Source organism: Phocoena phocoena, chromosome 1 (assembly GCF_963924675.1).
Source record: "Phocoena phocoena chromosome 1, mPhoPho1.1, whole genome shotgun sequence".
Classification (NCBI taxonomy): Eukaryota; Metazoa; Chordata; class Mammalia; order Artiodactyla; family Phocoenidae; genus Phocoena; species Phocoena phocoena.
In genome coordinates, this window is record NC_089219.1 from 68,215,862 (window position 1) to 68,227,117 (window position 11,256).

An 11,256-nucleotide genomic window follows, 5' to 3' on the forward strand; every position below is an offset into this window, starting at 1 on the left:
ACATTTTATATTAAAATATGGATTTTCAGCCTCTCTTGAAAAATTGGAAGATCTTGGCAAAACTGGGTCCACATTTCTGCATAGCAAGAATATGCTGGAACTAAGTAGTGGCTCCCTCCTCAGATAGGGTACACACTCTTCTTTTGACATAGTCTCCACCATCCCTTACTGTTTGACAATTAGTCATCACTCATTTATATTACCTGTCAATTATACTACATAACATGAACTTACATTACCTGACTATAGACACTTGAATATGCAGGCCCCCGATCTAAGTATCAATATTAGGGCAAGTCTGAAGCCATGATATGATGGGCAGTCTGCTGGACTTGGCATTAGGAACCTGGACGTTAAATGTTGAAGATACATTTTGGTTAGCAATCCTTCTCTTAAATAATCTGATCATGGGAATGGGAAGGAGAGGTTAACTTTCATTGACACTAATTGCTAGTGTCCATTGAGCTGAAAGGAACCATGTATTGAGAACTAAAAATATTTTAACTGGTGGGGCTTTAGAAAGCATAGGGGAGATATCTCTGGGAAAGAAATCTTTCCTAGGAACTCTTAAATAATCCTCCTCCTTCCCCATCTTAAGTGTTTAGGAGAGTTTTTGCGACCCTTAGACATTGGTCATCAAGTGATGGTAACTACTATTCTTCCACCTCACTGTCCCACCCACTTGTTTGGGGCCAGCGGCCTGGGTCTTCCCATTCCCAGCTGTGTCCTTCATTGAAAGGCCATCTTCCACTTGAAGAGGGGATGAGAAGGCCCAGTCTCCTCTGGAAATTGCTTGGGAAGCCAACATCCTGAAAGCCCAATTTCTGGTTTTTCATGATATCTAGGTTAATAAGTAAACTCACTCCATTTTATTTTCCTTTCTATAATTTTATTTATTTGTTTGTTGTTCATTCATTTGTGCATCCTCATTATCAGCCCTCCTTTTAGAGATATCATTCATAAGTTTCATTTGGGCTGATTTTGGATCAGACAGTTTTCCTCCTCTTTGTTATTTGTTCACTAGCTCAAATATGAATCGAGTTTGTACTGTGTCCTAGTTGTTATATGAGACGCAAAAGATAAAGAACCAACTAGAACACAGTTCTTACCTTTCAGGGACTCACAGTATGGTGAATGCTCTTTTAAAAACGTTACACACAGTCATATGAGTGCAAAGTATTATATATTAATACAGAAGCGTGTCAAGACAGGTTGAAAATAAGATTCTTGGTTATAAATGAGGAATTCTATATTGGTAGGAGAAAAGAACTCACTATTTTAAATAGGTAAAATAGGATCTAGTTTCATATTTTTGAGCTGTGATGAGGTTCATGATGTTTTGTAATATAATTTTTAGAGTATAAGGTTACAACCTTCATTAAATGTAATAAGGTTACATAATATTTAAGTTTATATTTCTTGTACAAGTGCAAAATGATAAAAATTTAGGGGCTTCCCTGCTGGTGCAGTGGTTAAGAATCCGCCTGCCAATGCAGGGGACACGGGTTCGAGCCCTGGTCCGGGAAGATCCCACATGCCGCGGAGCAACTAAGCCTATGTGCCACAACTACTGAGCCTGCACTCTAGAGCACACGAGCCACAACTACTGAGCCCAAGCGCCGCATCTACTGAAGCCCACCCACGTGCTCTAGAGCCCGTGCTCCACAACAAGAGAAGCCACTGCAATGAGAGGCCTGCGCACTGCAACCAAGAGTAGCCCCCACTTGCCGCAACTAGAGAAAGAGCATACGTGCAGCAATGAAGACCCAGCACAGGCAAAAATAATAAATAAATTAAAATAAGTTAAAAAAAAATTTAGGCTCACATTTTATGAAGCTCAAAATAATTTTGTTTGTTCCAAAGACTGTAAAGAGGTAGGTTTTAACATTTACTTCTAGTGTATAGGTAAGCGTTCTGTCTAAAACCTTTTTAAAAGCTGAGACAAAGAATTTACTTGAGTTTAATGAAATGCAGATTTAAAGCTGTCACTTTCTTGACAGTTCTGTTCTCCTTGAGAAAAGAGATAATACATTAACACAATGAAATAGTTATTGTAAATGATAGCCAGCTACGATTTAAAATTCTTTTCTTGATTCCTGCATTATTTGCTATCTTGAAATACTTTAATTGCATATCAAAAAAAGTCAAGTAAAGTAATTAAATTTAGAAAATTTAGAGGTCAAACATAGGTCCGATGAAATTCTAGAACAGGAACATTAGCATGCGTATTTTAAGACCGTCTGTTACACTTACTATTATATTCCGCTGTGAGACTTACATATTGTTTCACAGCTTGAGCTTTATACCTTAATATTCAACCTGGAAACTATAACAGCTCAAAAGTATACACTATTTTTGAAACATATTTTATCAGGCCATTAAGTCATTTTCAAAGACTTTCTGAAGGTTATCTCATTATTGCTATGCCAGCTGATACCAATATTAGTATATTGTGTATGTATACATATATACAATTCATATATATATATTTCGTGTACTTTTAGGTAAAAATGGAGAATGATGGAGTGAAAGAGTAGTTGACTAGAAGTCAAGAAACTTGGAGTCTAGTTCCTTCTTCTGCTGCTGAATAGTTTTCAGCCTTGGATTGGTCACTGAATCTTTTTGAGCCTCCCATTTTTTCATATGGTAAATGAACGGGTTGGACTAAGTGATCTTTAAGGTCTTTAGCGAATGAGCTCTAAAAGTCCATAGTTCTTAGTACATGTATAACCAGACCCCAAATGTAATTCTGACGGTAGTAAAACCTGTTCAAAACTGAACTTAATTTTTTATCCCTTAAACATGCTTTTAATGGTAACCCTGTCCACCCGTTCACTCAAACTAAGAAACTTGAACTAATTCTTTTATTTTTTTTAAGATTTAATATTTATTTATTTGTTTTGCTGCATCGGGTCCCAGCTATGGCACGCGGATCTTCCTTGCGGCTCACGGGCTTCTCTCTAGTTGTGGTGTGTGGGTTTTCTCTCTCTGGTTGCAGTGTGGGCTCCAGAGCACGTGGGCTCTGTAGTTTGCAGCACTCAGGCTCTAGCTGAGGCACACGAGCTCAGGAGTTGTGGCGCGCAGGCTTAGTTGCTCCGCAGCATGTGAGATCTCGATTCCCTGACCAGGGATTGGATCCGTGTCCCCTGCACTGTAAGGCGGACTCCTTAACACCAGACCACAAGGGAAGTCCCTGAACTAATTCTTGACAGTATTCCTCTCCTCACCTCTACCCTCCAAATCTAATTGGTTAAAATTCTTGCAGTAATGCCCCCAGTACAACCCCCTTCCCTGGAAGAAGGGACTTTGTCTTTTTGTTCACTTTCATCTCTCCACAGCCTAGGATAGTTCCTGGCATGTAGTAGGAGCTTAATAAACACTTGTTAAATAAATGAATGAATGGGTCACCATGTCATGTCAATTATACTTCTAAAATGTCTTTTCCAACGTTTCATTCCTAATGCTGCTATCTTAATTCAGGCCCTTATCTTCTGTTGACAAGATCATTCTACTTGTCCTCCCTGTAGTCTTTCCCCATTTTATTCCAGTTTTCTACACTGCGTCTTTCTTTTTTCTTTCTAGAATACGTATCTTATTAAGTCACATTTCTACTTTAAAAAAATCCTTTGCTGGCTCCCCATTGACTATAGGATCAAGTCTAAACTGTTTCTAAATATGGCATTTAGGAATCTTCCTATTCTGTGCCCAGTCTGTCTCTCCAGTTTTACCATAGATTCTCTGGACAATTTATAGCTCCCCCAATTTGTACTGGGCTATCAGGCCTTGGTGTTTTTGTTCGTGTTGCTTCTTTTGCCTGGATGCCCTTACTTTTCTACATTGCGAAATCCTACTTATCCTTTAGGGTCTAAATCAAATGTCACCATCTCTCTCTGTGTCATCTGCCCTCACCCCAGCCCCCTCCTTAACCCACCATAGTCTTTCCATGACTTTTCCATATTTCTGTAACCCAGTATATCCTCTGTTATAGCACTTATTACTTTGTTTTATAATTAGTTGTGGTCCCATCTCTTTTTCCTAACAAAGCTAATTGATTTCAAAGGCTGTCACCTACATTTTGTATACCATCACCAGGCATAATGTCTGGTACACAGTAGATTCTCCTCACAAAAATACTGTGTTTGTAAATACAGACCTAATCTGTCAAGTTTGAAAAAAAATGCATTCTTGATAAATCATGGACAGGCTATAGTAATATTGCAGTATTCCCTCTGAAACCTATGATGGCTACTTGTCTTCATTTAAGAAGACATTGAATGCTTAATATGCTGGAATGGCATTATTAAATCCCTTCATCATACTTTTATTATGACCAAGCTTTTGTTGATGAACCACATGTTCAACCTTATCCTTTGGTCAGTGTTTTGTCTTATTCTTGATAACAATTCAACTAGCTTGCTTGACATCTTAGACACTTAGAAAAGTACAGTGAGGCCTAATTGTTGTGTTGCTGCTGCCCCCTTAAGGTGGCTAAAGACATTACATCTGCCTGCCCAAACAGAAGAAAAGTTACTTAATACTAGATTAAGATAAGTGTGTGAGATTCCAGATATAAATCCTTTGGCATTTATGTTACTGAGTATAGGAATTAAGTTGTTAAACTAAGCCTCATTTGGTGTTCTAAAATACAGTAAGGGAGTGCTCAGTCTACTACTTTATTTTTAGAATTAGAACTGACATGATTTGATAGAATGTTCTTTCCTATAATTCAGGAAATCTCAAAATGTGGTTTTAGAATCCTTGGGAGTCCCCAAGACCCTTCAAGGACCCATGAGGTCCTTCCTTTTCTAACAACATATCTGTATGAGGCCATGTTTTCTTTATATACTTCAGTCAAAACAATGTATCACGATAGTTTGAATGCAGAAACAGATATGAGAATATACCTGTCTTTTATTAAGCCAGATATTAAAGAGATATGCAAAAATGTAAAACAATGTCACTTTTCTAATTACTTTTATTTTGGAAAGTAGTTTTTTTCATAAAATGTGTTTATGTATAATGGGCTTGTTATTTCAAATGACTTAATAGGTATATATTTGGAAATTCTGTTTTATGTTCAATACATTATATATCTATAGATATAATCTATATAAACAAAAGCTTTCTGGGCTCCTCAGTAATAGGCTCAGGGGGCTTCCCTGGTGGCGCAGTGGTTGGGGGTCCGCCTGCCGATGCGGGGGACGCAGGTTCGTGACCCGGTCCGGGAGGACCTGCGTGCCGCCGAGCGGCTGGACCCGTGAGCTGTGGCCGCCGGGCCTGCGCGTCCGGAGCCTGTGCTCCGCGACAGGAGAGGCCGCGGCAGTGACAGGCCCGCGTACCGCAAAAAAAAAAAAAATAATAATAATAATAAATAATAGGCTCAGACATTATGCCTTTTTATACTTTCTTGGTAATTATCTTTCATCCCATGTGGTCTATGAGCTCCATGAAAAGACGTATTTTATTCTATATTCATCTTTGTATATGTAGTGCCTTATACTGTCTAGCACATTGTAGAAAGATGTTTAATAAATGTTTCTTGAATTAATTAATAAATACATATTTATTCATTTTAGCAAATTTCTTCATTTCCCATTTATTCTTAATTCTATCATACTCATCACCTCTGACTTTAAGAAATAACATTCAAACCACCTAGTATATGGTACATAATAGGGATTCAGTTGTTATTTTCCACCCTTCTCCTTAATAGTATAGAGACACCAGATCTTTCCTCTAATGTACTGTAACTTTAAAAAAATTCCTACTTTTTTTTTTAACATCTTTATTGGAGTATAATTGCTTTACAATGATGTGTTAGTTTCTGCTGTATAACAAAGTGAATCAGCTGTACGTATACATATATCCCCACATCCCCTCCCTCTTGCGTCTCCCTCCCTCCAACCCTCCCTATCCCACCCCTCTAGGTGGTCACAGAGCACCAAGCTGATCTCCCTGTGCTATGCGGCTGCTTCCCACTAGCTCTCTGTTTTACATTTGGTAGTGTATATATGTCCATGCCACTCTCTCACTTTGTCCCAGCTTACCCTTCCCCCTCCCCATGTCCTCAAGTCCATTCTCTACATCTGCGTCTTTATTCCTGTCCTGCCCCTAGAAAAAAATTCTTACATTTTATTGATATATGTAACTTCATTTCATTAATGACTTCACCAAATGAGAACTTGCCAATTTTCTTTGAGTGGTTACTTTAAAGTCTTCCCAAGAGAGAATAAAAGGCGAGAGTTACGGGGTTTGATCCTGGGCATAATTCTGAGGGCTAGGAGGAGGTCCTGCGCAGTGCCTAGAATGTGGTGGGTGCCATTGCAGTAGGGCTTAAAGCGTCTGTAAAGTGCTGTGCGCTGTGCTGAAACAGGCATTGGGCAGCCTGTAAGAAACAGACTTTGCATTGTTGAAGACAATGGAAAAAGCTGATAATTGTTGAAGCTTTGTGGTGGGTGTATGGGGGTCTATGATATGAGTTGCTCTAATTTTATATATGTGTGAAATAATAAAAAATTAAAGAAGATAGATTAGACTGATACATCTAAGATGTTTAATATAAAATATTTAAATTTATGCCAGATACATCTAGCAACTAGAAAATCTAATATATCTAGAAAATCTAAACACATTTTGAGATGTCAGAGACTGAAGGAAAAAAAATCCATGCTTAGGTTGAAGTGCAGAAAATCACCATTTCTATTTATTGTTAGTTTGGAAAAATACTTCATTGGGAAAGAAGTGGCTTAAGAATTGTCTTGGAGATGGAAACGGGCATTGAATGTATTTGTCGAGGTGGGAGGTTGAAGGAATGGAAGAAGACAAGGTAAATCAGAGAGGCTAAGGGAACCTGCAAAAGGGCCTAACAAGCCCAGGTAAGAATTTCGGTTCTGGTGCATGATGCCCTGTGCATTTTATATTCTCAGAGCTGAGTGATAGACCAGAGTTAAGGAGCACAGAGCAGTAGAGAAGGCAGTAGCCGAGTTGATGAAGGTAGAAAGAATGGCAAGCTGTTACCTTATTAGAAATCAAAAGAATCATGGCTAGAAGTTACTCTCGAACTTTTAAAACCTCATTTTAGGGACTTCCCTGGCAGTCCAGTGGTTAAGACTCCACACTTCCACTGCAGGGTTGCAGCTTCGATCCCTGGTGTTGGGGAGCTAAGATCCCCCATGCCACGTGGTGAGGCAAAAAAAAAAGAAAAAAAAAAAAAAAGAAAGAAAAAGAAAACCTCATTTTACTAATATGTAATGTGTACTTAAAATCATTATTCTGATTTGCAAATGAAGCAACTGACAAAGGATTAATCTCCAAAATATACATGCAGCTCAATATCAAAAAAACAAACAACCCCATCCAAAAATGGGCAGAAGACCTAATAGACATTTCTCCAAAGAAGATATACAGATTGCCAACAAACACATGAAAAGATGCTCAGCATCACTAATCATTAGAGAAATGCAAATCAAAACCACAATGAGGTATCACCTCACGCCAGTCAGAATGGCCATAACCAAAAAATCTAGAAACAATAAATGCTGGAGAGGGTGTGGAGAAAAGGGAATCCTCCTGCACTGCTGGTGGGAATGTAAATTGATACAGCCACTGTGGAGAACAGTATGGAGGTTCCTTAAGAAACTAAAAATAGAACTACCATACGACCCAGCAATCCCACTACTGGGCATATACCCTGAGAAAACCATAATTCAAAAAGATACAAGTACCACAGTGTTCATTGCAGCGCTATTTACAATAGCCAGGATGTGGAAGCAACCTAAATGTCCATCGACAGATGAATGGATAAAGAAGATGTGGCACATATATACAATGGAATATTAGCCATAAAAAGGAAGGAAATTGAGTTATTTGTAGTGAGTTGGATGGACCTAGAGTCTGTCATACAGAGTGAAGTAAGTCAGAAAAACAAATACCGTATGCTAACACATATGCATGGTATCTAGAAAAATGGTACTGATGGACCTAGTGGCAGGGCAGGAATAAAGACACAGACATAGAGAACGGACTTGAGGACACAGTGGGGAAAGAGGAGGCTGGGACGAAGTGAGAGAGTAGCACTGACAAATATACACTACCAAATGTAAAATAGGTAGCTAGTGGGAAGCAGCCACATAGCACAGGGAGATCAGCTGGTGCTTTGTGATGACCTAGAGGGGTGGGGTAGGGAGGGTGGGAGGGAAGTCCAAGAGGGAGGGGATATATGTATATGTATAGCTGATTCACTCTTGTACAGCAGAAGCTAACACAACATTGTAAAGTAATTATGCTCCAATAAAGAAGTATAAAAAAATCATTATTCTGATAATATGTACCAGTTAAGAACTTTGAAGAGACTGCATTAAAAAAGCTTTCCTATAGCAACTGAGGTAACTTTATGTACTCACCACATTGGATTCTGGTACCTATTGAAAAGTTTTAATAATTCAGAAATGTTTATCAGCATTCTGAAGGAGAGAAAACTATTAAAGTGAATACTTTGAATTTTATAGCTTCTCATTTTGTAAGTTTATTAATCAAAATAATGATCCATATGAATAGTAAATATATATGAGTATTTCTAGTAAGGATTATTATGTGAAATTGAAGGAGGGCCTGGGACCTCTGTGCTAAATAAAGCAGCAAATTCCACATGAGTTTATAGACTAGTAGGTGAAATGTTGACTAATAATATATGTAAAAAGCATGAAAGTGGGAGGAGTTGATAAAATGATCAAAGATTGAATGGGTATTTGGAACTTGAGAATCTGTTTCCAAAACATTAATTTGAAAATCTTTTGTTAAGTGTTCGATAGCATATTTTAAAATGTAGTATTGACAGTTTATTAAGGGAATAAAAGTTGAGTCAGAGGAATGGAATCTTTTAGAGTTCCTGGTTTTGATGATTACTACATGGATATTGAAAACCTTTCCATGATGGCTTTTGGGATTTATTTAAAATTATAATTTATTATTTAACAAGCATGGAGCTAGGCACTAGAAAGGAACCAATCCTCTGTATTGTGGGAAAGGAGCATAAAGTCTACCAGATGTACAGATGAAAGTCTGGGTGGAATTAAGAGTATTGCAGAATGTAGACTGAGAATGGAAGTCATTGACCTTAGGCATCTAATGGGAAGTTTGGGGTATGGTGTGTGCTGGTTTTCAATTCTGTATCAAGTACGGTTGATGTTAGAACCATACCGGTGTCTACAGATAGCAAGGCAGACTGAACCATTAAAAATCCTGTTCCAAGGCTTTTGTTCAGAGTTTTGGCCAAGAGACTGTTAATAACGTGAGAATAGGGAGAGCACCTGTCTATTCAGTGCTGCATTTCTCAATGTCTGGCAGAATGCCTGGCACATAATAGATGCTTAATAAATATTTTTGTAATGAACGGTGTGTTCTATTTATATTATAGTCCGGCATAATGATAATCATAGAGTCATACATTATATCCCAACAATCCTTAACTGTTTATAAAGTGCTTCCTCTTGAAGTTGGCAGGATTTACTTATTCAGTAAACAATTATTATATATGTCTTCGATGTACCAGGCACATGCTAAATACTATGGATACAGTGGTGTATAAAATACAGTCTCTACTCTAAGAAAGCTTACTTTCTGGTAGAGGAGGTGGTCAAGAAAGTCCTTTATTACCATACATTGTGGTAAATGCCACAGTTAGGGTAAGCATGGGGGTGCTACAGAAACACACACAGGAAAAGCACCTAACCCAGTCTCGTGGAGGCAAGGAAGGCTTCCTGGAGAAAAGTGACAGTTTATCTAAGAACTAAAGGATGAGTAGGAGTTAGCTAAGAGAATGAGTAGAACATCAAGCTGGGGGAGCTAGCTGTGTGAGGGCTCAGGTGTGCCAGTATTTCAGTATGGGTGATGGAGGGAGGTATGGAGAGAGATGAGACCAGAGAGGTAATTTAAACGACGAAAGTGTATTAACTCACTGAAGAAAAAGTGTAGAGTCAGAAGAAAAGGGCAAAGACTGAAACGACTGGGCAGACAACACTGACGAAGTGTAGAGAGGCAAAGAAGCCCTCAGAGGAGCAGAGAAGGAATGGTCAGAGACATGAACAGGGAGAGAAATGGTGTCATGAGCCAAGTGAAGGCTCATGAGACAGATTTCAAGAATGAAGGAGTGGGACTTCCCTGGTGGTCCAGTGGTACAGAATCCGCCTTCCAATGCAGGGGGACGTGGGTTCGATCCCTGACCCCTGGTCGGGGAACTAAGATCCCGCATGCCACGGGGCAACTAAGCCCGCATGCCACAACTACTGAGCTTGCACACCTCAGTGAGAGAGCCCACGTGCCACAAACTACATAGCCCATGCGCTCCGGAGCCCACGCACCACAACTAGAGAGAGAAAAACCTGTTCACCACAACAAACAGCCTGCATCGCAACGAAAGATCCCACACGCTGCAACGAAGACCCCGCATACCGCAACTAAGACCTGACGCAGCCAAAAGAAGATAAATAAATATTTAAGAAATAGAATGGGGCTTCCCTGGTGGTGCAATGGTTAAGAATCCGCCTGCCAATGCAGGGGACATGGGTTTGAGCCCTGGTCCGGGAAGATCCCACATGCCACGGAGCAACTCATGTGCGCCACAACTACTGAGCGGTGTAGAGCCCGCGAGCCACAACTGCTGAGCCCGCCAGCCACAACTACTGAAGCCTGCTCACCTAGAACCCGTGCTCCGCAACAAGAGAAGCCACCGCAGTGAGAAGCCCGCGCACCACAACGAAAAGTAGCCCCCGCTCGCCACAACTAGGGAAAGCCTGTGCGCAGCAATGAAGACCCAACACAGACATAAATAAATAAATAAATAAATTTGGTTTAAAAAAAAGAATGAAGGAGTGACTGAGAGTGTCAGATGTAGCAAAGAGGTTCAGAAGGCAGGAACTGTCCATTTTATTTGACAATATGAGAAAAGTATTATTATGCCTAATTTACATGTAAAACTGAAGTTCACAGAAGTTAACTGGCTTGCCCAGGACCATACATCTAATAAATGACCTCATCCAAGTTTTCTGGCTCTAACTCCAGTACTTCTTCCATAGTCATTGTCTTTTGTTTTTGTTTTTGTTTTGGCCATGCTGCACGGCTTACGGGATCTTAGTTCCCTGACCAGGGATCGAACCCGAGCTCAGGTCAGTGAAAGCGCCGAGTTCTAACCACTGGACAGCCAGGGAATTCCTACCATCATTGTCCTATTGTGTTAGAAACGTCAACAATTAACTGAGA